Source organism: Geotrypetes seraphini, chromosome 2 (genome assembly GCF_902459505.1).
Source record: "Geotrypetes seraphini chromosome 2, aGeoSer1.1, whole genome shotgun sequence".
Taxonomy (NCBI): Eukaryota; Metazoa; Chordata; class Amphibia; order Gymnophiona; family Dermophiidae; genus Geotrypetes; species Geotrypetes seraphini.
In genome coordinates, this window is record NC_047085.1 from 261,313,871 (window position 1) to 261,340,727 (window position 26,857).

Consider the following 26,857-nt stretch of genomic DNA (forward strand, 5'->3'; position numbering starts at 1 on the left):
CTTTCAGCGTCCTTCTCCCCCATCTTCCCCATTTCCTTTCAGCGTCCTTCTCCCCCATCTTCCCCATGTTCTGTCAGCATCCTTCTCCTCCCTCTGTCTTCCCCATGTGCTTTCAGTGTCCTTCTCCCCATGTCCTGTCAGCGTCCTTCTCCTCCCTCTGTATTCCCCATATGCTTTCAGCATCCTTCTGCCCCCCTCTGTCCTTCCCCATGTCCCTTTCAGTGTCCTTCTCCCCATGTCCTTTCAGACGTCCTTCTCCCCCATCTTCCCCATGTCCTTTCAGCGTCCTTCTCCATCCCTTTGCCTTCCCCATGTCCTTTCAGCATCCTTCTCCCCTTCTGTCTTCCCCAGTGCTTTCAGCGTCCTTCTCCCCCCTCAGTTTTACCCATTTCCCTTAAGCGTCTTTTCCTCTTCACTCCACCTTTCCTCCCTTTCTCTCTCCCTGCCCCTTACCTTCATGGCGCTTCCTCACCCACCCGACAACAGAACAGGCCCAGTCCAACAAACCTCCCTGCCCTGAATCCAGCTGCTGTAAGAAGGTAATTTAGATTCGCGGCTACAGGGCAGGGAGTTTTGTCGGACTGGGCCTGTTGTCGGTCGGTTGGTTGGGGGAAAGCGCCACGATGGTAAGGGGATCTGGCCGGCTCTGCACCCCCCCTAAGGCTGCCCTGGGGCAGACCGCCCCCTCCCACCCCCCACCCCCCTTGGTACGCCACTGCCTTAAATTTATCCTACCTGCCCTGCCGCAGCACACAGCCGACCGGAAGTCTTCCCGATGTCAGTGCTGACGTCGGAGAGAGGGAGGGCTTTGCTTAAGCCTTAAGACTTCCGGGTCGGCTGTGTGCTGCGGCAGGGCAGGTAGGGAAAAGACGACGAGCCTCACAGTTCAAGTGCATCCAACCCTGCAGGAACCCCGCGACCCTAGGGGGGCGTCCTCACGGGATCCCCCGTTACCCTAGGGGGCGTCCCCATGGGATCCCCGCGACCATAGGGGGCGTCCCCCACGGGATCCCCATGACCCGAAGGGGGAACCCGCGGTTCCCGTGGGATTCCTGTCGTCCCCGTTCCTGTGCAACTCTCTAGTCAAGACCAGATGTAATGCAAATATCAGCAAAGGTGGTGCCCTCCTTCATTTCGGCCCCTACTGCTAGTGACCTGTCGCTACAATAGTCTGTAGTACCTGAAGATTGGAGGGTGGCCAATGTTACGCTGATTTTTAAAAAGGGCTCCAGGGGAGATCTGGGAGATTACAGACTGGTAAGCCTCACTTCAGTGCTGGGCAAAATGGTAGAAACGATTATAAAAAATAAAATTGTGGAACATGTAGACAAACATGATTTAATGAGACGGAGTCAGCATGGGTTCAGCCGAGGCAGATCTTGTCTCACAAATTTGCTTGATTTCTTTGAAGGTGTGAATAAACATGTGGATAATGGTGAGCCGGTTGATATAGTATATCTAGATTTTCAAAAAGCTTTTGATAAAGTTCCTCACGAGAGGCTCCTGAGAAAATTAAAGTGTCATTGGATAGGTGGCAAAGTTCAGTTGTGGATTAGGAATTGGTTATCGGATAGAAAACAGAGGGTAGGGTTAAATGGTCATTTTTCTCAATGGAGGAGAGTAAACAGTGGAGTGCGCAGGGGGGTCTGTACTGGGGACCAGCGCTATTTAACTTATTTATAAATGATCTGGAAATTGGAACGATGAGTGAGGTGATTAAATTTGCAGATGACACTAAAACTGTTCAAAGTTGTTAAATGCATGCGGATTGTGAAAAATTGTAGGCGGACCTTAGGAAATTGGAAGACTGAGCGTCCAAATAATAATAACTTTATTTTTTCTATACAGCCATAATCTTGCGACTTCTAGGTGTGGCAGATGAAATTTAATGTGGACAAATGCAAAGTGATGCACATTGGGAAGAATAACCTGAATCACAGTTACCAGATGCTAGGGTTCACCTTGGGGATTAGCACCCAAGAAAAGGATCTGGGTGTCATCGTAGACAATATGATGAAATCTTCCACCCAATGTGCAGTGGCGGCCAAAAAAAGCAAAAAGGATGCTAGGAATTATTAAAAAAGGGATGGTAACAAGACCAAGAATGTTATATGCCCCTGTATCGCTCCATGGTGCGACCCTCATCAGTAGTATTGCATTCAATTCTGGTCTCCTTATCTAAAAAAAGATATAGTGGCGCTAGAAAAAGTTTCAAAGAAGAGCGACCTTGATGTAAAGGGGATTGGAATTTCTCTCATATGAAGAAAGACTAAAACGGTTAAGGCTCTTCTGCTTGGAAAGAGACGGCCTGAGGGGAGATATGATTGAAGTCTACAAAATCCTGAGTGGAGTAGAACAGGTACAAGTGGATCAATTTTTCACTCACATCAAAAAATTAGAAAAGACTAGGGGACACTCGATGAAGTTACAGGGAAATACTTTTAAAACCAATTTGGAGGAAATTTTTTTTTCACTCAGAGAATATGAACGCGTTGTCCAGAGTATGTGGTAAGAACGGATAGCGTAGCTGATTTTAAGAAAGGTTTGGACAAGTTCCTGGAGGAAAAGTCCATAGTCTGTTATTGAGAAGGACATGGGGGAAGCCACTGCTTGCCCTGTATTGGTAGCATGGAATTATTGCTACACCTTGGGTTTTGGACAGGTACTGATGACCTGGAATTGGCCACCGTGGAAACCGGCCTGCTCAGCTTGATGGACCATTGGTCCTGACCCAGTGAGGGCTATTCTTATGTTCTTAAGGTTCTTAATTACTGTGCACACACTGAGTGATAAGCATGCATTAATTACTCTATAACAGTGCTCTGAACCCAGAATGTGGTGAAAATCAATTTAGCTTAGCAGAGTTTAAAAAAGGTTTGGATAATTCCCTAAAAAAGAAGTCCATAGGCCATTATTGAGATGGCTTGGGGGAAATCCGCTGCTTATTCCTAGGATAAGTAGCATAAAATCTGTTGTACTACTTGGATCTTGTTAGGTACTTGTGACCTGGATTGGTCACTATTGGAAACAGGATGCTGGCTTGATGGACCTAGTATGACCCAGTATGGACAATTCTTATCCTCTTATAGGTGAGAGAGAGGGGAGTTTACAAGAGAGTTGTCCTAGAGGCGGATGAAGGGATGGAGGGTTCAAGGGGGTGACTGAGGGAGCGGATAAACAAAATGCAAGAAGAAGGGGTTTCCAGGTCAGAGAGAGCCAGAGGGTGAGGAGATGAATTCTCAGTTTGCATTTCAGTATACTCTGCTGTCACTGTTGGTTTTCAAAAGTTTGTAAAGATCTTATAGGAACAGAAGCAATTAAGGGGCCTATCCCCTATTCTTTCTCCTTCCCCAACAAAATAATAATAATAATAATATCTATAGCTATTGTGTGTGTGTTTATTTGTTTATATTTTCTATATGTTGTATCTTTACACATTGTCTGAGTGCTTATCTATGTGCTTGGCTATTACAGTATGAGATGTGGTTGTGTGTAATAACATTTCTGAAGTATATTTTGAGGGTGCGTCTGTTTAATACTGTCTGAACTGGGTAAACACACAGAATTTTTAGGTACATATGTACATGAATACATGTGTACTGTATATGTGCTAATTCATGGTGGATGCAATCTCTTCTTCCTTAATGTGCAAATGCAATGCCTTCAGTCTCTACATGAGTATACAGGTTTGTGTGTTTATCCATATGTTTGTATGGGAAAGTACAGCATAGTTTGTTCAGCGTCTGTATAAATGCATGCCATATGCAAATGCAGCTATTAATATGAGAGTGGGTGTGCATCTATAATATCATCTTCCTCTAAACTATCTCCTCTACCTTCTTTTAGCCCACATGGGTCAAAATAAGCACGTCTCTACTTTCTTCCAGTTTGTGTGGGCCTGTGAAGTGAGGCTTTTTTCTTCTAGCCTGTACTGGCTGGTTTAAGCATGATATTGTGGTATAAACATGTGCTATGATCTGAGTTGGTGCAAGATTACTAAGAACCCTTTAATTTTTTTAAAACATGTTTTTATTTTGCTCAAGAGAATCATGCAACACAAAACACCATAAGTATTCCATTGCAAGGTATTCAACGAATGAACAATAGTATTATCTAAGCATGGTTTTTATACAGCATTTTTGTTATGCAAGTAATTATTAAACAGTTTTCCTTTACATTACATTACATTAGAGATTTCTATTCCGCCTATGCCTTGCGGTTCTAAGCGGATTACAAAATTGGGTGAATATTGGACATTTCCAGGGAGTTTACATATCAGGTATATAACATATACATAACAAGTTTACATAGCAATAGCAATACATACAAATTAGGAAGATTATTACATAACTAGTGTTTAAGCCCGTTACATTAACGGGGGTCCTAGAATATATGACTGGCTGTCTGTCTTTATTTATGTCTCTCTCCCTGCTCCTGTCTCTTTCTTCCTTTCTTTCTGTCTCTCTCCCTCCTGCAATTTTTCCCTAGCCTCCTTTGTCTGTCTGTATTTTTTTTCTGTCTCTCCCCCCCCCCCCCCCACTTTCCTTTGCAGAAGCAGCAGTGATATTTCCCTTCCCCTCCAAATCCCTGTGTAATAGTAGCAGCATTTCCCCCCACCACCACCCCATTCCCTTCTCTTCCCCCCCTCCCCCACTTTCCTTTGCAGAAGCAGCAGCGGTATTTCCCTTCCCCTCCAGGTCCCTGCTGAAGACAGTAGAAGCATTTTCCCCCACACCCCATTCCCTTCTCTTACCGTGAGCTGCCCTGCTCCGTTCGGCCCCTCCCACTTCCTTTCCAGCGTGCTGGCCTGCTGTGGCTGAAGGTTTTTTTTCGGCGGCTCTTCTCACGATCCCCGTGGTGGCAGTTCCTCCTGTTCAAAGCGGCCTGCTGAGGTTCGCGGCCGGCTGTAACGAACCTCGCAGGCCGCTCTCCAACTTGGTAGCATGTTCCCTCAGACGCGATTACGTCAGAGGGAACGTGCTACCATGTGGAGAGCGGCCTGCGAGGTTCGTTACAGCCGGCCGCGAACCTCAGCAGGCCGCTTGAACAGGAGCGGGTAACGTTTTTTGCGGGAAGGGGGGAGTCTAGTAAGTACACAGGGCCGGACGCAAGAGGAGCCGCCACCGCGAAAAACCCCAGCGAGACCGCGAGTGTGGGGCCGTTGCAAAGAGCTGACTTTCTGCAGCGCCGTAGTCAATTTTGTTTTGAATGTGTGAGCAAGCAGTGAGTTTTTTTTTTCCTGCAGGAGTGTATGAGCGGTAGTGGTTGTTGCGGGAGAGGAGGGGGTAGTTGGAATTTGTCAGCTTCGCGTGGGGCCGTAGTAAGCGCGGGGCATGCTGCAGTCTTGGCGGCCACGGACATACGGATCACGGAAGCACGCCGATAAGACTGCGCATGCGTCGCCTACGGTTTTATTATATAGATGTTGAGGGACGGAATATTCTGGTTACAGATGGAGGTTGCTTACATAGTGTTAAGGGAAGCAATATTCTGATCCCGGATGGAGGTTGTATTTTTAGGTTTCTGAGTATGATTTTTGGGGAAGGTTTTGAAGGATTTTGGCTAGGGGATACTATAGGGTGGTGTTTATGAGGGGGTATGCGTGTGCGTGTAGGTTAGAATGATGGAAGGTGTTTTTTGAATAGAAGAGTTTTGATTTCTTTTCGGAAAAGTTTGATGTCTGTTATTTTTGGTCAGCAGTTTGGAGACGGTTGGGTCAATTTTCGCATGCCTGTGTCGCTAGAGGTTGTCGTAAAGTTTCTTGCGTCAAGTACCATTGAGAGGTGGGTGTATGAATAGGCTTTGAGTTATCCTTGAGTCTTCTGCTGTCTCCAGGTCCACTGTGCCATAATCCAGGGAGGAAATGTGACACTTTCACCATAGAACCTTCAAGATGAGATGAGTGTTTTACTTGTTTTTGACCAGCATTTGATTTTTAAAGGTCTAGTGCCGTTTTTCAACTTAACACTATATTAAATATGCTATGATTGGATGGAGAGGCTGTATATGGGGAGAATTCTCCGGGTACAGTCTCCAGGTCTCTGAGCATATTTTTTGTTTAGATATTTGAGACAACTGACATCTAAGCTTAAAGATTGCCAGAAATTTAGGTGAGTCTATTATTATTATCTTTGCAACGTGTTGGAAGATATTTGTCGGCTCTCCTTCAGCCCTTTGGACCCAAATAGCCCTTGCTTAAAAACTGGCAAAGAACACTGGCCTGTAGTGTGTCACCAGTGTCCCCAAACAACCTAGTCTGATTCACCATTACTTACTTCTCTCTATGAATCTGTTGCAATGATAAATAGTAGTGTGCATTTGTAAAAATGCTCCAAAATACTGCCCTAGTATATCCCATGTTTCCTTCAATTGCTCAGAGGTCAAGAAAGCTTAGCCATAAAGATTCAAAAGTCACACTAGGGTCTAACCCTTCAACTCTCCTAATCCCAAAACAGTGACCTGCCTAAATTCAGGGTTTCTTACTAGTTGTACCAGCAGTGAAGCCTTGCATATCTTTTTGGCCAAGCTTCTCCACCACTTCCATGTTATCCAAAAGGGTGTAGTAGCCTATGACCCCTCCTCCCCAAGCTTTTCTCCCTAACTACATCTCATGTGAAGGATGTTATAAAGACCACAGGCATGGGGAACACCAGCTATCCAGGAGGCATTCTGGAGAGTACTGAAATAATTGGAAATATACCACCTCGCTGTCCTACAGCTCCTCTTGTTGTACACCGTCTTGAACTGAAAAGGTACGATGGGATATAAACAAAGCTATTATTATTATTACATCCAACTCATCAATGCTACTACATTGTATGTATGAGATCAGGCAAAATTTAGTCCTTTCCCCTCTCTTTGCTCAACATGAGCCTTGTATAGCTAATACAGGAACCCATTGCTTTCCAGATGAATTCTATATGATAGCTTTGAAGCCCAGAAGTTTGAGTGGGTTGAAGATGGGATTTCTGGTAACTGAGCGCAAACCCCAGAAATTCCAATACATGAACTGTGGAAATGATGAACTGTTGAGCTTGTAGTGATAATGAGGCCTTGATGAACCAGTTGTCTAGGTATGGGAAAATATGAAAGCCGAAATGAGCAGAGGGCTGCAGCTACTACCACTAGAAAATTTGTGAAGACTTTCAGTGCTGACATCAGTCCACAATTGTAGTACTTTGTACTGGAAGTGGCATATCTCCACTTGAAGGCGAAGATATTTCCTGTGGGTAGATAGGATGGAAATATGGGTGTATGCTATCCTTTAGGTCCTAATCATTCTTCTCTAACAGTGATAACAGGATTCCCAGAGAGGACCATGCAAAATATTTCCATCACCAAGTATTTATTGAGAGCACATAGGTCCAGAATTAGATGGAGACTTCTGGTCTTTTTCACTATCAGGAAGTATTTGGAATAGAACCCACAGCCCCGCTGCTTGCAAGGGATCTAGTTCTATGGAATTTAGCTTGGAGGAGGGCTGAGAGCTCTTGTTGAAGGAGGATTTTTGAAGGAAGTTGAAAAGAGACTCTTTTGGAGGATGGTTTGGAAGTTTTTTATTGCAAATGAAGAGCATAGCCCTGACTCACCACTTGAAGGATCCAGTGATCTGTTGTTATGAGGGTCAATCAATGGTAAAAGTAGTGGAGTAGACCTCCTATGGATAGAGTCTGAGGTAAAGTTAGAGATACATTGGGAATGCTCTCTATTAGGAAGTCAAAAAGACTGCTGTTGTTTGGATTAAGGCTGATATTGAGTCTTCTGCTGTCTGTTAACTAGGGCTCCTCTGATTTGTTGAGTGGGTGGATGTAAAAGATTGGTTATACTTTCATTTAGAATAGTAAGTTGAACTTTTGGAGGTATTGGGCCATCTCCTTGATGTTTGTGACTGTGTCGACTTGGAAGATGATAAGGTTGTCATACAATAACTGTGTGTTTTGATTTTCATTGTTGCCTCTTCTATACAGTCCCCAAAGAGATTATCTCCTATAAAGGGAATGTTGGAAAGTCTGTCCTGAATGTTAGTGTCTAGGTTTGAAATTCGAAGCCATGCCTATATGCACATGGCAATAGGGACTGCTGAGGTGTGAGAGGTGATATCAAAGGCATCAAATGTAGAATGCACCATGTATTTCCTGGCTTCTAGAAGATCATTTTGTTAAATGTTGGTAAGCCTTAAGATGCTCTAATTTTATATATTCAAAAGAGGACTTTTTTTGTATAAGAGATTTCATATAAAATGTCATATAAGTATTATAGTTTAAAATTCTATTAGCGAACATGGAACCCTGGAATACTCTTCAAAATGTATCTAGGGTTCTTCCTTCTCTGCCCAGTGGAGTACTAGCATAAGTTCGCTTCAAGGCAGACTAGACAACCACAGATTGGTGGTGCAATTGTGGTCTGTCAAATCCTGGACAAGACTGGATTCTGTGTAGTGTATCCAATTTGCTTGGAGCCACTGCAATAGAGAGCAGAGACTCCAAATTTTTAAATATGGCTTTCTTCATAAGATTATGAAATGGAACCTTTATGCAATCCTTAGGCTACTTTTTATAGTCTAGGGCTTCCGTGAGATCAGACTCCATTTGTTTTAATGGAAACTGCTTCAAAGCCTATTGGTGGCCATGTGTTGATATATGAAATGTCAATAAAATATAAAGATTGGAAAAATCTCTCCCATTTGTTTGATAACATTTGTAGATGACAGACATTTAGGAGGTGATATTTGATGAGGAGGTGGAGTAGATGGATTGGAAGATATTCCATGAGACTCATCTGCACTCAAGTGAGGATAGTCACTGGAAGAGCATGGTGACAGGTCTGAGTCATACTCCTTGATGTCAGCCCTTGTATATGTAGATCCTTGAGGTGAGTGTTGAGAAGAATTTCTAGGTAAGCATCAAGATGAGCATTGAGAATGTGATGACGAACTCTATTTTCTGGAAGAGGATGCATGGGACTTGCTTTTCCTTGACTTGGATGCTTGACATTGTGGTGTCTGAGAGAGATGACTCAATGGAGTTTGAAGGAGGTACTCAGACTGGGTTGAGACTGGGTGTATTGATGCAGGAATTTGCACAGGGTGCAACTGTAGCATCCCAGTCAGTTCCATCTGCAATAGCGCTCAAAGTTGTCTTTGCTGAGATGGCACAGGTATATTACGTGCTGGCTGTGTTGGGTGTGAAGGCATTGGGGACCTCAATTTCAAGGCAAGCCTCAGACGAGACACCAACTGTAGAGATAATGATCGGGCATCGGTGCATCGATTAGAGTATGTCAATGGCGATGATGCTTGAGATGAAACCGATGCATGCTTTGAAGGAGCGATATCTTTATGCTTCTGCTTTCTTATGCAGTTCCCCTGATGATGGTAGTAGCGATGAAGAAGGGATGGAATGGATCATTGAAGCCATCAGTGCTAGTGTCAATGCTGGAATAGCACAGGGTTATGTATCAAAGTCTCCAGCCGTAGTTGATGCTCCCAAAGAACTGAAAAGTTTCTCAAATTGCAACTTCCTGGCTTTAAGGGACCTCTTCTGCAAACGTGAGCAGGGTGTGCAGGAAATGTCTCGATGATCAGGACCTAAGCACTGGAGACATCAATTATGCAAGTCTGTACCTGAAATGGTCCTTTGGCATCAAGTGCAGTACTTGAAGCTGCTAGGAGCCATGGATATTGATGGAAAAATCACTTATACAAGGTCAAAGGACTCTGATGGGGTTTAGTAGTTAGAATACAAAAAAAAAATGTTCACTCTCCCAGCCTGAAAACAAACAAAGAAAAAAAAAAAAATCAAAATTTTGAAATCGAACAGGGGGAAAGAAAAGTGAATATATGATTAAAATGAAAAGAAAATACAAAAGGGAAAGCACAAAAATGATAAGTTTGACATGCTTAGACTCTAAATCACAGCTTCTCAGCTCTGTGGAAAACTGGAACCTCCTGCGAGGCAACATCATGCAGGAAGGCGCCAGCATATGTGCGACATAGGCAGTCTTAAGGTGTTAAAGTGACAGTACACTTTTTGACTGTCCTTACCAGGTTCCGTAGATAATGTAATATAATACCTGCTTGTCCTCAGAGAATTGAAGGTTCACTGATAGTTGACTCTGTAAATGCCGTCTGAGTTGTTTTCCTGGAGAAGTTGTTTGTGTTGTTTAAAAATCATAATAAAGATGGAACTTTAAAAAAACCTGTAAAACACAAAACAAAAACATAACATCCTATAGAACAAACCTGCTATATACTAAAATAACATTAACACCCAAAATTTAAACAGCAATAACTTTATGAAAAGACAACATTGCAAATACTCTACTGTGCCCTTGAACACAAACACAACTCTTATTGGAAGTACAGAACAAGTTAGACTGCTACAGGTCCTTCTCTACACCAACATTACACCCTAGCTGAATACATCACCTTGGTCAGCCAAGCAGATCACAGATTCACCACATACTGATTACACTAGCTGGAAGGGCCCTCACAAACTGACAAGAAGACATGGCTTCTCCCAGCAGGCCACCATTTTGCTCATCTATATTGTGTCATGGATTTTTTCCCCCCAGAGAATATGCCTCCATGCTGACTTTTTACATACAATGGCATGTCACTAGCTGCCTGGGCCCACCAAGTTGCCACCAAACATCCTCACAATCGCTGGAGGGGACCAATAGCAGAAACTCCTTCTGTCCATGCAATTGATAGAACTGTGCAGGTCAAAACAGATTTCAACTTGCCTTAAAGGAATCAGAGAGATTTTGTTTTGTTTCACACCTTTAGCTCAGTAAACGTAAATATTTTCTTTCCCAGAGGTCTTAAATTCTGCTTCTATCAGAGACAATGGAGAGTCATCTAACTTGCCCAGCATCACAATTAGCATTAAGACCGGTAAACCATAAATTAGAAACAGAAATACCTATGTAGACAAAAATGGAATTCCTTGCTCAGCTGTCCAGTTCAGCACCACCCCGTCCTCACTTCTTGTTCCCTACAGATGGGGTAGAGGAGACAGAACAAGTAAAATGAGCTAGCTTAAGGAAGCAAGAGTAGTTCTTTGCTCTGCAATGTTTATTTCTCCAGATTCTCCTTTTTTCCCCGAATAAAATGAAAGGAAAAGATAAATAGGAAGTAGAATTGCTTCCTTGTTCATCCCTTTTTCTTGCACACTACCTGGGAAAGGAGATGATGCTTAGTGAGATTTGGGGTAGAAGCATCAGGTTAAACATCTGCATAATGGGGACATGCATTCGGTGCTCTCAAAATTACATGCATACATCATACGGTGTTTTTTTTTTTTTTTTAAATAAAACTAATGTATGAAACAAAGTACAAAAATTGGGGAGAAATCTATAAACTCCCAAAACGAACTGAAGTATCGGCATTGGACCTCCTGAGGTCTTTGGCTCTTTTGCACACAGAAAGATGCTGCCTTGGTTATCTTCTCAAGTAACCGAGCACCTCGGAGAGAACTGGAAGCTGAGGAAGGCTCCCTAAGCCTTGCTGCTACATCCAGGAGTTTTCAGGAGCAGAAAACCTTGCAGCAGTAGTCAGTGCAAGAAATGCGAAAGCGAACAAATTTAAAAAAAATAAATAAAACACCGATCCGGACGATTTTTCGGCATTATTTTGTTCCTTTCTTCTTACTGTTACATCTTCGTGAGCGCAGAAGTTGGGATTTCTCGAGCGCGTGTGCGGCGGGCGGCCGGAAGTTCCCGACGAAGTTGGCGCCGGAGGGCGGCGAGCTGCCGCCGCTGGGTGTCACTGTGCGGATGCGGTTGCCGGGCTCGCGCTCTCCTTTCCTCACCTCCCCCCACCACCACCACTTTCCCGCCTCCCTCAGCCCCGGGCTCCTTCGGCTCTGCAGCGCGCGCTTCGTCAGGAGAGAGCCGCTCGCGACACGCGCTCTCCGCAGCCGCAGCTGTACAACAGGGTTAATCGTTGCTTTGAAGGGAAAGATGTGAAAAGGGGAAACAATCGCCTCACGAAAATGAAACAATTCTAAATAATAATAAAAAAAAAAACCAAAACCCTTCCAGAAAAGCTACTTCTTCAGCGCTGGTCGCATTATTTTAGAGGGGGGGGGGGGGGGGGCACTGGACAAGTAGTCCGCTCATTTCTCTCCTGGTAGCTTAAAGCCATGGATTTGCTACTGATCTCGGTGTCTTTTCGGAAGAAGCGGCTTCTCCCTTTGCTGGCTCCTGTTAGTGGATTTTGCTTTTTGTGAATGTTCGCCTTTTTTTTTTTTTCTCTCGTTAATTCCATTTTTGGGGAGTTGGTGTGGGGGCAGAGAGATCTCCCACCTCCACAAAACAGTAGGATATGTGACTAACATGACTTTTTGGATTTAGTCCCCGGGGAAATCTCTTTTCCATGCAAAGGTGAGTGCAAGAAGCAACTGAAAAGTTCAACCTTCTATAGTTATTTTTTGTCTGTTTGGTAAGTTGTTCCCCTTCCCCCCCCCCGTCCGTCCTCATCACTATAATTAATGTCTTTTAGCATTTAAAAGCAGCTCTGACCTAGGCTAGAAACCCAAGTGGCTGTATCTCGCAGCAATCCCCCCAACAAGTTCATGGAAGTCTTGCCTGGCTTTAAAGGAATTGGAAAATATATTTAGATTTGGGTCAGGGTCACGGGCCGTGGAAAAAAAACCCCCAAAACACAAACCCTTGAAAAAGTTTGCAAGGTCGAACAGGGTTCATGGTCGGGGGTGAGAGCGAAAACACCAAATGTTTTCATGTTTCGGTGCACCTGTAAAAGCCGTTTGATGTCGTTGGCAATGAGACAAGTGGGGAGGGGAGGGGAGAGAAGAAACGTTTCGACTTGACTGGAGGCGACGTACCTGTGCGCTAATCGCAGTAGGAGAAAACATTGGTTTTGTGCGTGTGTTTTATGGATTAGGAGATAATTTGCGAACCAATTTCCCAAGGACCAGGGCATATTGATTAGGAAATAGTGACGGCTTTTTGTAATTAGAGTGTTGGCGTGTTGGACTCGGCCACAGTTGAATCGATGCGAATAAAAAGAACAATTCCAGGGGCTAAAGTTTTGTTAAAACCCCCCCCCCCCCAATATATTATCTTGGCCAATTCATTTCTTTCCTTCTTCAGTTCTAGCTTTCACCTCACCCGAACGTTCTCCCCCACAACAAAAATACGTGAGCAACCCCCTCACACTTCAATTCTTTAAAGATGATCCTGGGACTATTTTAGAGGAAGGATTTTTTATGCTGGGGAGGGGGATGGGGGGTATTAGAAATAAAGCGTTTTGCAATCCCCCAGTGCATCTAACACACACGCTTTCGACTCTTCTTTTTTTTGTTGTTTAAAAATCTTTATTGATTTTCAAACTTTGATAATGCAATACAATTGGTAAATCCTAAATACTGCATAGAACGCACTAATAACTATACAATTATTACATTAAACAATCATTTACTCCCATATATTGAACCTATCTGGTAATTGTTGGCCTCCCTTTCTACGGGATAGTCTGTTGTGACTAATATTTCCCCTACCTGTGTCCAGTTTTGCACACTGGAGGTGCCAGCTTCTCTTTGAGGGCTGCATTTCGCTAGAGACATACTGTTGCCTGTCTGGGATTTTGTTTTTTTATCCCCCCTCCCCTCCCCCGGGCACTAAAAGAACTCAAGTTCAGAATGCAGAGCAGCGGATTATGCAGTGAGCGGGTTATTTCAGATGCCATAAACTAAGCTCCTCTGCAGTCTCATTGGGTGCAAATATAGCCCAAGCTGGGAAAAGCAATCTATAATTCAAATATTGCGTGTGTGTTTGGGGGAAGGGAGAAGATAACAAAAGCTTCTTCCAGTGAATTTGTTGAGCAGTTACAACCACAAGCAAGCATCCGTAGTAATTTGGGTTTCTAGATTCAGAGGAGAGTCTGTATGTAATTGTTCTATATTTAGGGTGATGAAATCTCAGAATTTAGGAGCATGATGCATGTGCTGATATAGCAATTGGTCTCATTTAGGGAGTGATGAAATTTCCCTTGCATCCCCTCAACCCCTATTATACAATACTTTTTGTGAGGTGAAGAGGGCATGGTACTTTCTCCTGGCATACAAAAAGGAAAGACTTACTGACAATGTTCATGTATGTTTTGGGGTTTTATTTTCCTTGAATACGATAAACTTGCCTTACTCTGTAACACAGACATTAGAGCAAGCAGCTCTTGAGTACTGGTAGCTACAGCCAGCTACAGAATGTATTCTGAATCCTACCAGCAGGTGTCACTGTTGAGTGATGGTTGAAATTATTTCCACCAGAGACTATAAATGTTGCCTCTGCAGCAAGGAGCAGTCATAAGGACAGGGGATTGTTCCCAAGTTTCAGCATGGCAGCATGTTGCATAGCCAGTGCTGTCCCACATTACTGGTTTTAACTATTAACATGTATATTTAGTTCATGCTTTTCTGTTGGTAGCTCAAGGCCAGTCACATTCAAGTACAGTAGATATTTCCCCATCCCCAGGGGGCTTACAGTCTAGTTCTGTATCTGAGGCAGTGGAACCATAATGCTGCTGTGACATGCAGCTGTGCAAGGTCACAAGCAGCATTATGGGAGAAGGAAAAATTGAATCCTGGCTTCTCTGTTTTTCATCCCCTTGCTTAAGTAAAATAGAAGGGAGGAGGTTCCCAATCTCAAGAGCTTACAGTGTTAAGGTGCGGCTAGAAAAAAAGAGCCTAGAGAGCTCATAAGGCTCGAAGTGTGAGGCACTGGGGTGCCATGGATCTTGTAGAAAGGTAGCAGGGATACGAGGACAGAGTATGCATAGATAGAAGGCTGATTATGAGCTATATGGTGATAAAAAGTTAGTGAAATGATAATTGAGCACTTTTCAGGAGGACCAAATCAGTGAGGCTTCAAGGTGTAGAGGGAATAATTGTGGTTAGATTAATATTTTATGTAACAAAATAGAATGAAAAAAAAATAAAATGGGTAAGCAGTTATCAATACTTTTGATGGAGGAGTTTTCCCCTTCTATTTGAGGTGGTGTTTCAGATGTTCTGTTGAAACAATCCTTCCCTCCATGCTACTTGCAGCTGTGGCCTTTGAATTATGTTTCAGTGAGCAATATTTGTGAGTTGAGTGGTGGTGGGGTTAGTGAGTGTTTCATTAATATACAGAAGGCGCAGTGGCATACTATAGCATAGTTAAAAATGCAAAAATGGTATTTTTAGTTTTCTAGTCACTTGCAGTTCTGGTCGTGTGTTCATGGTGGTTTTATGTTTGCGGGGGCTGGGGCCTCAACGGAAAAATTTTGTCTTTAACACTGATAAGCATGGCCAATACTCTTTCGCTGCACATTCATTGTCCTGCTTGAGGTGATGTATCTACTGGTTTATGAAAGAAGGAGGTTTCAATCAGGTTCTTCATATAACATTTTATACACTGAGGGAAAAGGTTGTATTTAGGGAAGAGTGTTAGATTAGTGATTCAATTTCAGATTGTGACTTATGCAGAGGAGGGTAACACAGACGGCTGCATTTACTTCTCACGTGTCCATAGTGCAGAATCTTCACTGCCTCACCCCCCTGTGAAGGATCCGAGGACAGCTGTCCTGATTCATCCTTCCTTAGGGATGGACCTGTTGTGCATTATATAAAATCCAAGTGTAGTGTTTCCATAGACTGTTAGGTGATGATGTCAGTGATTTATTTAAAATAAGCATATCTAACTGCTTATAACCCATAGTGCCTAGTGGTACAGGTGCCTCTAGGCATGTGCTTAGTTGCAAATCTGGCCAATGTGCCTCATTCCTGAACTGTGGCACCTCCCTTCTGTTGTAGTTCTGGAATTTTATACACAACTCTGCCAGCAAATTTCAATCCTGATCTGCAGTGTACCCTTCTATTCCAGTGCTGAGACCTCTCCACAGAGCTTTGCCAGTGCCCCTCAATCCTAACCTGCAGTACTGCCCCCCCCCACAAATAGCTCTGCCAATGGCCCTCAGATCTGACCTGCAACACCCACTCCTATTCCAGTATTGAGACCGCCCACACATAACTCAGCCGTTGCCCCCCAGTCATGACCTGCAGCACCCCTTCCTATTGCAGTACTGGGACCCACACACAACTCTGATCATCCAAAGATGCAGTCAAAATATTTTTTTGTGTGTGATCCAGTAGTTTCTCTTGATTCTTTTGGGTTCGGAGCTCAAATGCTTCTAGCCTAAATTAAGATAGGTTGCCCTGGGATGTCTCCTTATTTTATAACCATCCTCCAACAGCTCCTCCCCCATTGCAGTGACAGCCCCTGCCTTAGGGGGAGTGTGGCTCTATCCAGAACCCATATACATGCTAATGTTGGCCAATAGGTGTCACCCTTATGCAATGACTAAGACTTCTCTAGGGTTACCATATGGCTCCAGAAAAAGGAGGATGGATCGAGACATCCAGGTTTTATTTTCATTGAAAGCAATGGAAGTAAAACCCGGATGTCTCAATCAGTCCTTCTTTTTCTGGAGCCACATGGTAACCCTAAGACTTCCTCCCTTTTCTTTTCCCATCCCCATGGGCTTGTGAATTCTGTCTCCAAGCATCTCCCTTCATGGTTGGTGCAGGGAGCAGAACCCAGGCTTGGGAATGAAATTGGATTGTTCTGTATGGCTGTTACAGAAATGGATTAGCACACAATTTAAAAATACTGAATGCTGGTTAAAGGCTTTCGATGTTTACCAAACAGATAGATCACAGGCTGTTCCATGAATATTTCCCCTCATTCTTCTCTTCCTGTTAGTGGTATGCATGGGGGAGAATTGGGTCACATCATGGGTCAAACAAGGGATTTTTCCTTTTTTATACTCTTCCCATTCTTTCCATTGTGGTGGAAGATGTTGGTGATGTGGAAACAGGGAAATGGACAAAACTCACCCAAAATTGTTGTCACCAAATTGCCATCAGGTTGCCAGAAAACCTTGGCAATGTGTTATGGTGCTCTGAATGTACACCATTTTTTTTTTTGTGCTGGAAAATTTTAAGACATGAATTATGAGATTTTAGAGAGACTTGGAAGAGAAAAACAAGCTCTTGAAATAGACAGATATACACATAGACACAACAGCAAATAACAGGTTTGATACACTCATCTCCCCCACAGTGTTTTGAAAATTTGCCACTTAAATGACAAAATGTATTTGGATCTGTTTTATCGTCTTTACAGCAAGCTGTCTCTCTCTCTTTCTTTTGTGTCTCTCACCCTCCCTTCTCCTTTCTTTCTTAGTTTCTCTTCATGTATATTTCTCCTCGCCTCACCAGTGCTTCTAGCATTTAGCGACTGAGCCAGGAGCTGAACCAAGCTCATACCCCTGAGCCACTGCATTCCCCCCCTATAGTTTTATTTCACTTCTCTATACCCTTTCTTTAAATGCCCTCCCCAAACACATACACTGACTGCTCGCCTCACTTGTCTCTCATTTTCTTTCCCCCTTTCAGATCTTTTTGCCGTGACTCTTACTCTCTCTGTCTTTTGTTTCCATCTGAGATCATGCGCGTAGGGATGGACAGTGAGCTTTTCTGTGTCTGTATAGAAAAACCCATGCTGTGTTCTCCACTGCACCTTTCTCCGGACTTCTAGTTAATGACCATCTCTCCCCTGCTGTTGCTGGGGGCCTGTAATGGCTTTGGATTGAATGAAGAGAAAAGGTGCAGTTGGATTGTTAAGGATTAGACAGAACTGAGTCATCCTTGCCTTGAAAGCTACTGAAATTGGGGATGAGAGGGAGAGGAGGATGGGTTGATGGGCTGTGAAAGGAAAAGGAAAAATATTACTGTGGCTTTGAACTTTTGCTACTTTTTCTACTCCAATTAAAAGCAAAAATATGGTCAGAGTCCCCACAATTTTTCTTACCCCACGCTCGGCTTCTCGGGTCTTTCTCTTCTCTACACCTTGAATAAGCAAACTACCTTGACTAAAGCTAACTTTATATCAGTGTTCCTCAACTAAGGCACATGCATATTCATCCCAGCAAGAATGGCAGTAACTTCATCGCCAATGTAAACACCGAGTGAAATTGGAATCTGTGATATGCCATTAAATGAAGGCCTTGGCTCAGCACTTGGCCAGAATCAGAGATGGCATGTCTAAAGTCACAGGAGCCATTTGCAGTGTGCACACAACTTTCAAGCCCATATCTTAAAAACGCATTTTAGCTGCGAAAACAACCAGAGTTAGCATCATTGTCTGCTTCTTTGTCTCTGGGTTCTGCAGAAGTCTGTGATCTTCATGTGCACAAGAGTTAATTTAGCCCACTAAAGCAGGGCTAGGACAGCTACTTGCTCCCTCCTCCAGGCAACCTGTCTCTCTCTCTCTGCAGCAAAAAGGACTGAGTGGGTCAGGAACTCCCAGGGAGAAGTCAGCATTTTTTATGTGCTGTCTTTCAAAAATTATATTTATTTATTTAATTTTCTATACTGTTCTCCCAGGGGAGCTCAGAATGGTTTACATGAATTTATTCAGGTACTCAAGCATTTTTCCCTGTCTGTCTTGGCGGGCTCACAATCTATCTAATGTACCTGGGGTAATGGGGGTGGGGGTGGTATTAAGTGGCTTGCCAAGGGTCACAAGGATCAGCATGGGTTTGAATCCACAATCTCAGGGTGCTGAGGCTGTAGCTTTATCCAATGCACCGCACCCTACACAATGTTTTCCATGGATAGGTTCTTTTCAATAAGGTTTTTAATCTTTCTAGTCTTTGTTCTACACAACCTGCTGAGACATGTAAATGAATGAATATGTGAACAGCAGCCTTTAAGCCCAATGGCATAATTTGCTCATGCTGCATGGATGATATTTTGCTGGCTTCTGGGGTGGGCATGCTGATATTTGCCTCTGTCCATCAAAGATTTCCCTCAGCTTGTGACTTTATTTTTGGTACATTTTAGAGACTGGAAGAATGGTGGTCACTATACTTGACTTCTCTCTTTTTCCTTTCCTGGTGGTCACTATGCTAGACCTCTTCTCTTTTCCTTTTCTTTGCTATCAGTGGTGGAGGTGGCAGCATCAGCTCATAGGAGAAGGTTGGTTTGGGCAGTCACCTAAGATTCTGCCAATTTATTCTTTAAGTATTGAGGTATAAAAAATAGAGCTGCTTTTGATTAGTATTTTTAATCACAATTGATCGCACAATTAAAGGTTAGTTAGTTAGTTATCTCCCACTTGTGACTCTAGGCCAGTTACTTAACCCTCCATTGCTCCAGATAAAAGATAAGCACCTTTATATAATATGTAAACCACTTTGACTATAGCCACAGAATGCTGTATATCCATCCCATCCCCCTTCTCTTCTGTAAAGGACTAATAATCAGCCCCAAGATCTAACATCTCTCCACTTCTTTTTCTTCCATCCCTCTCTTCTTCTCCCAAGTCCCTCCCACATGAGCAATGACACAGACTTGGTGGTGAGCAGCACCAAGTTCTTCTTATCTGCTATAATAATACCCTTAGCGCGCCTGCGCACTTCAAACTTGGTGGGTCCGTGATCTGTGGTGCCATGCCCTGCATACACAGTAGAGTAGAACTCTGCCTGCAGTGGTTTCCCCATCGCCCTCCCTCGAGACAGTTTCCAGGCTACGACCCATGCGGCTGCCCTGTAGCGAGCTCTATGCCGGAGAAGGGAGTGAGGAAGTGGGGCTGACCAACAACAAACAAGTGCTGCCCGCAGAGCCCTGCAGCAAGTGAGGGCCCACCACACGGAGTCGCATGCTCGGCTTTTTATTCCCCCTCCTCCTCTTCACGCTGGTGTCCTGGCCTCCCTCTTTTCTGTCATCTGCCCCCCGTCTGGTGCGCGGGGGAGGGGGTACTCGAGCACCCTGGAGCAGGAGGACAGGGAGAGGGTGTGACCGTTGGGGAGAGCTGAACAGAAGGGGGCGCTGCAGGCACCCCGGCAATGGGAGGAGGAGGAGAGGGTCCGGGGATCCAGGTGATAGGGGGAGAGAAAGTGGAGGGTGATGTGGTTACCCAGGTGCGGGCGCTGCAGAAACCCGGGAAGACGGTGCGGTTACTGCTGCACCGGGACAGCGGCTTCAGCAGAAGCAGCAAAGATGATCGCTGGGACCAGTACTCCTAAAGGAACTGACAGGGATGAGGTAAAAGGAAGGGAAAAGGGCTACTGCTGGACAGGGGGACAAGGGAGGTAAATGGAAGGGAGAAGAGACGGAAAGAAAGAAAGACAGTCAGGGAGAGAGACAGAAAGACAGGGGGCAGGGATAGAGAGACAGAAAGACAGGGGGCCAGGGAAGAGACAGATAGAAAGAAAGACAGAGACACACAGACAGGGGGACAGAGACAGAAGGAAAGAAAGGGGGGCATGGAGAGAGAAAGAAAGACGGACAGAGATTAAAAAAATTGTGCTAAAAGTCTACACATACATCACCCGTTAATGTAACGGGCTTAAACACTAGTAATAATAATAATGGCTGCTTATCACCTTGGCCTTAGCTTCTACTGGTGGCCCCTCCAGTTCTGCTTATAGGTCTACAGCTCACTTCCCTCCTTACCAATGGCTTGGTGTCTGCCCTTCCCCCCACTGAACTACCTTAAATGTTGTCTTCTATTAGGCCCTGGCAGTAGCAGTGTTGCACAAACATAGCATAACATAACATAAAATTTTATTTGTATACCACGATACACCACGGAGTTTGACGTGGTTAACAAGAATTATCTAAAGATCGTACATAATCGGTGAAGGTACAAATACAAACAGCTTAGAAGTAGGACAAGATCAACTTTCCTTGTAACCTGTCCCATCTCCTCTGACATCACTTCCTGTTTCTGCATGGGCAGGATGGGTCAGAGGGAAAGCTTCAGACAAGGCTGTAGGCAGCAAATGTGCAATGCTGCCGAGCAACAGAAGACCATCTTTAAGGTAGACTGGCATGGGGTCTGGTGATGTTGAATTGTGAATGGGGGAAAGATACTGGATCACACCAAGGAAAGGGGTTAGGAGTGGAAAAGAGCAGAAAAGATGTTTGGAGGAGACAGAAGATACTGCAATGAGATTAATTTTCTTAATCGTTAGTAATAATGCATTAATTGCAGAGTTAACTGTGATTAATTTGCAGCCTTAATGAAATCTCTCATTTTTCACTTCTTTCCCTGCTCCTGGATGCTCTGAACTGAAATATTGTAGTCTGTGCTCTGAAGGATCACTTCAGTGATGAGGATCAATTTTATAAAGGGTGCTAAAATTTAGGTGCCAAAATGCAGTATGCTGAGTGTGAATTCTATGATGGAATCTGGACCCTCATATTCCATTCTAGAATATATAGTGTAAGTCAGTATTTACATGCCAATATTTAAGCATGCACACTTATGCCATGTGATTTTGCAGGCATAAATGTATGTGACTAAATATAGCACTTTAGCACATATTTGTCGGTATTTATAGCTTATGGGGCTCATTTTCAAAACAGAAAGGTGTCCAAAAAATCAGCATAAACTGGCACTTGGATGTTTTAATCGCCAAAACGTCCAAGTGCTGATTTTTGAAACTGACTTTTTAGACGGCATGCAGTGGCATGCTTTGGGTGGGATTAGGATGGCCTTAGGACTTGGACGTGTTACAGGGATAATGAAACTGTTTTGAAGATATCTAATCTAATCTTTGGTTTATATACCAGGTCATCTCCCAGTGGAGCTTGACTAGGTTCACATATAATTAAGACTAGAGTGCATAGCAGAAAACATAGGAGAAGGAAGAACTAATTAAAAATCTAAAGTACATAAGAAAAATAACTATAGAAACATAGAAATAGACGGCAGATAAGGGCCAAGGCCCATCCAGTCTGCCCACCCTAATGTCCCTCCCCTACCTTCGCCCTGCTGAGGCTGTAGTTAAACCATTTAAAAATTGTGAGAACAACACAGTTTTCAGGAATTTACGTAATTGCAGGAAGTTCATTCCAGATCTTTACCAACTTGAAAACAAAAGATCGACTGAGCTTCCCAGCAGATTTAATTCCCTTAAAAGATTTTTGTAATGAATGATTAACTTTTCCCATGATAAGATATTTGATTAGGGGGGAAATGGGTGGGCTTTACTTGTTGTTATTTCATAATACAGGACTATTTGAATAGTTTTACAGTAATGAAGGCAACTTCTTATGTTCTTATGTATTATTGAGTAGGGAGGGAGGAGAGGGGAGGTTATTCTATTCTATAAGAATAATTTAAATATTAGATTTCTTACATAATTTTTTAAATATTACAGAATATTAATTTGTTATGAAATGTTATACTTAAAGCATATATGAGAGTGAATCAAGTGTGTATCTTTAGGTTCATATGAGTTTAACTGCTACACTTGTTGTAACATGCAAAAATGAATAAAGAATTTAAAAACGAAAAGAAGGGAAGGCTAACTTATCTTTGTGTGTTTCTCAAATGGCAAGGTCTAAGGGTATTACAACATAAGGGGACAAAAGAATCAAATATTCCAAAGAGAAGCTTGAAGATTATACATGCACATTTAAACTGGATCCTAAAGTAAACTGGGAGCCAGTGAAACTTTATCAGTTATCGGGGCATCATTTAGAAGTTTGGAGTTAGACCTGTTTTAAAAGTGCATAAGGGCCAAAAAGGTACTAAAATTGACCAGATGACTACAGGATGCATGATGGCATGACCCCTCCATACTCCTTCAGTGGTCACTGACCTCTCCCACCCCATAAAGATGTGAAAGAAACAGTACATAACATATCAGCCTCTATGACAGCTGCAGATATTATGGGAAATCCTAGTAGAGCAGCAAGCAGGTTTCTGAAGTAGCCTGGTGAGTGGAGTAGTGAACCACAGAGAGGGGAATCCAGGCCCATATCCCACCCTACCCACTACATTTATGGAGAAAAATGTGAGGCCACCAAAACATACCCCAGACCTATTATAATGCCATATAGGTGACACCTACAGCCATAAGGGCTGTTGGAATGGTAGACAGATGGATGTAGTAGATTGTGGATGAGTTTTGGAGGGCTCCAATACACTACAAGGGGGTTATGGTGAAAAATGTACCTGACACCTTTTATGTGAAGTTCACAGCAGTGCATCCTAAGGTGCCCGTTGGCATATCTGAGTGGCAAGTACATTAAAATGCTGGCCCCTCTCGCATCCAAATGGGTTTGTTTTGGATGTTTTCATTAGGATGTTTTCAGTTTTGAAAATGGCCACAAAAGATAGATGTCCTAAGGGCTGCGGCCCGAGGACTGCATGCGGCCCCGTGATGCAGTGCTTTCCTCTGCTGCCCCTGGGCGTTTACTGTCTTGCCAACTCCCTCCTCTGTCTTGCTGCAGCGTTTGCGCCCCCCCCCCCCCCCCCCCCAATTTTTTTTTTCTGCCAATGTGGCCCAGGGAAGCCAAAAGGTTGGACACCTCTGAGCATTTAGAAAAACCATAAAAAAAAAAGATAGATGTCTTGCGGTTTCATAAATGGCCATTATCCCAACCTGGTTTTGGAATGTCCTTGCAGAGACGTAGTCAGACTTAGACATCCTATAGAAAATGCCCCTCCATGTAGATAAATGTTTTGACATGTCCATGCCACTCCCCCTTTACACACTCATTTGCATTTACAGTACATGCTATCGGCGATTTAGCGAGGGTGAGAGACACCCGGGGCAGTGTTGCCCCTCCCCCTTCTCTGCCCCTCCCCCTATATGCTCCTTCCCCGGCCCCCCACTGCTATGTGCGCGAGCCACTTCCCTTCCCCCATACCTCTGTAACGTTCGTGGTGCAAGCAGCAATCCCCAACCTGCTGTCACGCCTGCGTGGACCCTCCCACTGACGTCACTTCCTAGGCACGGGTCCAGAAAGTGATGTCAGAAGAAGAGGTGACAGGCACGACAGCAGGTTGGGGGTTGCTGCTTGCACCACGAACGTTACAGAGGTATGGGGGGAAGGGGGAAAGGAAGCAGCATGCAGCAGTCGGGGGGTGGGAAAAGAGTGGGGGCAGAGAGGAGGACGGGTGCCACGCCCGCCTGAGGCGGACCCCCACCTTAGTACACCATTGCATGCTATGAGATTTGTGTGTTGTAGAAATATACATTTACACACTAATCGTGTGTTTAGCAGTTGCACTTGTGAATATTACAATTCACCAGCATAAGTGCCAGCAGTTTATAATTTTAGCATGCAAATATGCTTATATTTATATGCTAAGATTATGGAATTAAAAGACATGTGCTCTGCTACCTCTGCCGTGGTCTTTCTCTGGTCACTTTCTCATTCCAGCTGTGGCAGGAGGCGGGAATTGGTACTGGCCTTTCATTAGGTCACATCTGCTAGTAACTCTCCAATTCACTTGTTTAGTAGTATGTGCTGAATCTTTCTGCACTGGATTGACAGGAAAATGTTGATGGAGCCCACCCTTCCTTTCTCTCTTGTTAGATTGCTGATTCTTTGCGTAGGAGGATCATGGAGTCAAATATGTAGAGTCTGGTTTTGATTAGGCCCGAGGAAGGAGTGTTCTTGCTTTTCTAAGTGTAAATGTCTGTTTTGGTGCATAAGTGACTGTGCATGGTTATTATGGCAGTGTTGTCGGTGCATGCCAATGTGGCTTCTTTAGTTGTGCATAAGCCACCTATGATATAGAACTGGATTGCATGGCCTGTGAAAGTGCAAACTGTTTGCCATCTTGATCCTGAGGCTTGCATTTCAAACCTCTCACAATGGTCTAAATGTTTTCCCCTTTGTTAAAGAATTCATCGCATTTGGAATGTGAGTGCATGGAAGCTTTCCTCAGAGATGAGCAAATAAATTGCTAAATGTCACAAAGAGACATTGTGGAGCCTCCTGCCCCCTTGAAATCTCTGCGTGGTGGCTCTCCATATGTAAAATAGTGATTTTCTGAAATTGCCATTTACACATTTAAGCAAACTGTAGGTGTCAATGTGCTATATACACATGGATATGCTTCTACAATTACTACCTGAATGTAACAGTGTTCCAAATATTTCAGTGAGTAAGGATGCTCCAATATAGATTTCCTTAAATTGCTTAAACCAGTCTAAGGGCTATGACTCAGATTTCTGGCAGTAGGCTATGGTGTGCCTGTCAGCTTTGAATTAACTGGATAGCCATTTTTATTCCTGTTTTTGTGAGGCTTACTCTTTCTGCAGCGTTTGCGTGCCCCCCCCCCTAATTTTTTTCCAGCCAGTGCGGCCCAGGGAAGGCAAAAGGTTGGACAACCCTGAGCATTTAGACAAACCATAAAAAAAAAAGATAGATGTCTTGCAGTTTCATAAATGGCCATTTTCCCAACCTGGTTTTTGAATGTCCTTGCAGAGACGTAGTCAGATTTTAGACATCCTATAGAAAATGCCCATCCATGTAGATAAATGTTTGACATGTCCATGCCACTCCCCCTTTACACAGGGATGATGATGGTCTAAATGTGACTCTCAATATAAGATGGTAAAAGTAGAACCTTAAATATCTTTAATTATGCATGTTATTCACCTTGGATAAAGGTGGAATATAAGTTAATAAACTATAAACTATCTTAAAAGTAAAAAGAAACAAAACTTAGAGCAGGTGCCATCTCTTTACAAGGATACACCAAGCGCAGTTGCTTTCCTGTCTGCTTTTTTTTAACTTATTTTAATTGTCCCTTACATTCTTTTTATATTGTACACCGTCTAGACATTTGTTTTGATAGACAATATATAAAAAATAAAGAAACTTGAAACCCACAGAACAATAATGCTCAAGGACAGATGCACAAAACATAGTGCTTTATGTTTTTTTTAGAGTAATATATTTTATTGATTTTCAAAAAGAGCCAAACGATATACAGAACACCACAGTGTACAAGGCAAGTAAATGAATACCAACTTTCTTTTCACATTTCACCATGGTGTGTCGATTCCCACCCCCCCCTTCCCGGAAACACAAAACCAACCAAGTACAAGCCATAATCCCCATTCCAATGTGTCACAAATAGAAAAAGTTAAACATTCAAAAAATGACTACAAGCTCTGGGCATCAGAGTGGAAAAAAAGGGTTTCCAACAAGAACGAAACACTCGCTCCAGCGGCGTTTCCAGAGAAGGGACTCGAAGGCGCTCCATGGATGCCAATTCCAACATCAGAGTACGCCAATGAGTCAGAGTCGGAGAACATAGTGCTTTTTTTTAAAAATAAAATCATCATTCATGCTGCTTTAAGCATTATTTACAGAAAGTTTTCTGCTGACTGTCAGCATTTTCAGTGGCAGACTTTGTTCTTGATGACTGTCTGTATGTTTGTGGATATTGATCTTGTCAATTTTCTACAGTACTCTGGTGTTGTGTCCTGGGTCCTCACAGCCTCTTTGATTCACTATATCAGGTCTGCTTCAGAAGGACATGGCGGTACTTGAGAGAGTTCAGAGAAGAGCAACTAAGCTAATAAAGGGTATGGAGGACCTCTCGTATACTGACAGACTGAAGAAGCTGGGGCTTTTCTCCCTGGAAAAGCGGAGACTTAGAGGGGACATGATAGAAACCTTCAAGATCATGAAGGGCATAGAAAGAGTAGACAGGGACAGATTTTTTTAAATTATGGGGAACCACAAGTACTAGGGGGCACTCAGAGAAAATGAAAGGGAGAAGGTTTAGAACAAACGCCAGGAAGTTCTTTTTCACCCAGAGGGTGGTGGATACATGGAATGCGCTACCGGAGGATGTGATAAGCAGGAGCACGCTACAGGGCTTCAAAGAAGGATTGGATAGGTACCTGGAGGACAAAGGGATTGAGGGGTACAGATAGGAGTAGAGGTAGGTTATAGGGATAGGATTAGAGGCAGTTACATAATTAGTCAGGGACACTGCTCAGGCAATTAGGCCTGATGGGCCGCCGCGGGTG

General features: G+C 43.6%; 1 protein-coding gene and 1 long non-coding RNA gene across 7 annotated transcripts in view; one reads left to right on the top strand and one right to left on the bottom strand.

The window, feature by feature from the left end:
- Positions 1 to 12,042, bottom strand: part of LOC117353517 — a 32,170-nt gene extending 20,128 nt beyond the window's left edge. The window contains exons 1-3 of the long non-coding RNA XR_004537964.1: positions 11,651 to 12,042; positions 10,923 to 10,994; positions 10,072 to 10,197 (exon numbers count right to left, since the gene is read on the bottom strand). This is a non-coding gene — a long non-coding RNA (uncharacterized LOC117353517). The remainder of the gene's footprint in view (positions 1 to 10,071; positions 10,198 to 10,922; positions 10,995 to 11,650) is intronic.
- The window catches only part of CACNA1I (calcium voltage-gated channel subunit alpha1 I), a 1,298,213-nt gene continuing 1,283,048 nt past the window's right edge, over positions 11,693 to 26,857 (top strand). For 4 of the 6 annotated variants that reach the window (XM_033929508.1, XM_033929510.1, XM_033929513.1 and 1 more), the window contains exon 1: positions 12,499 to 12,882. The gene's annotated coding sequence lies outside the window, so the exon portion shown is untranslated. Of the gene's footprint in view, positions 12,385 to 12,498; positions 12,883 to 26,857 lie in introns of those variants that run through there. The other 2 variants (XM_033929511.1, XM_033929509.1) reach the window with 2 other exon arrangements.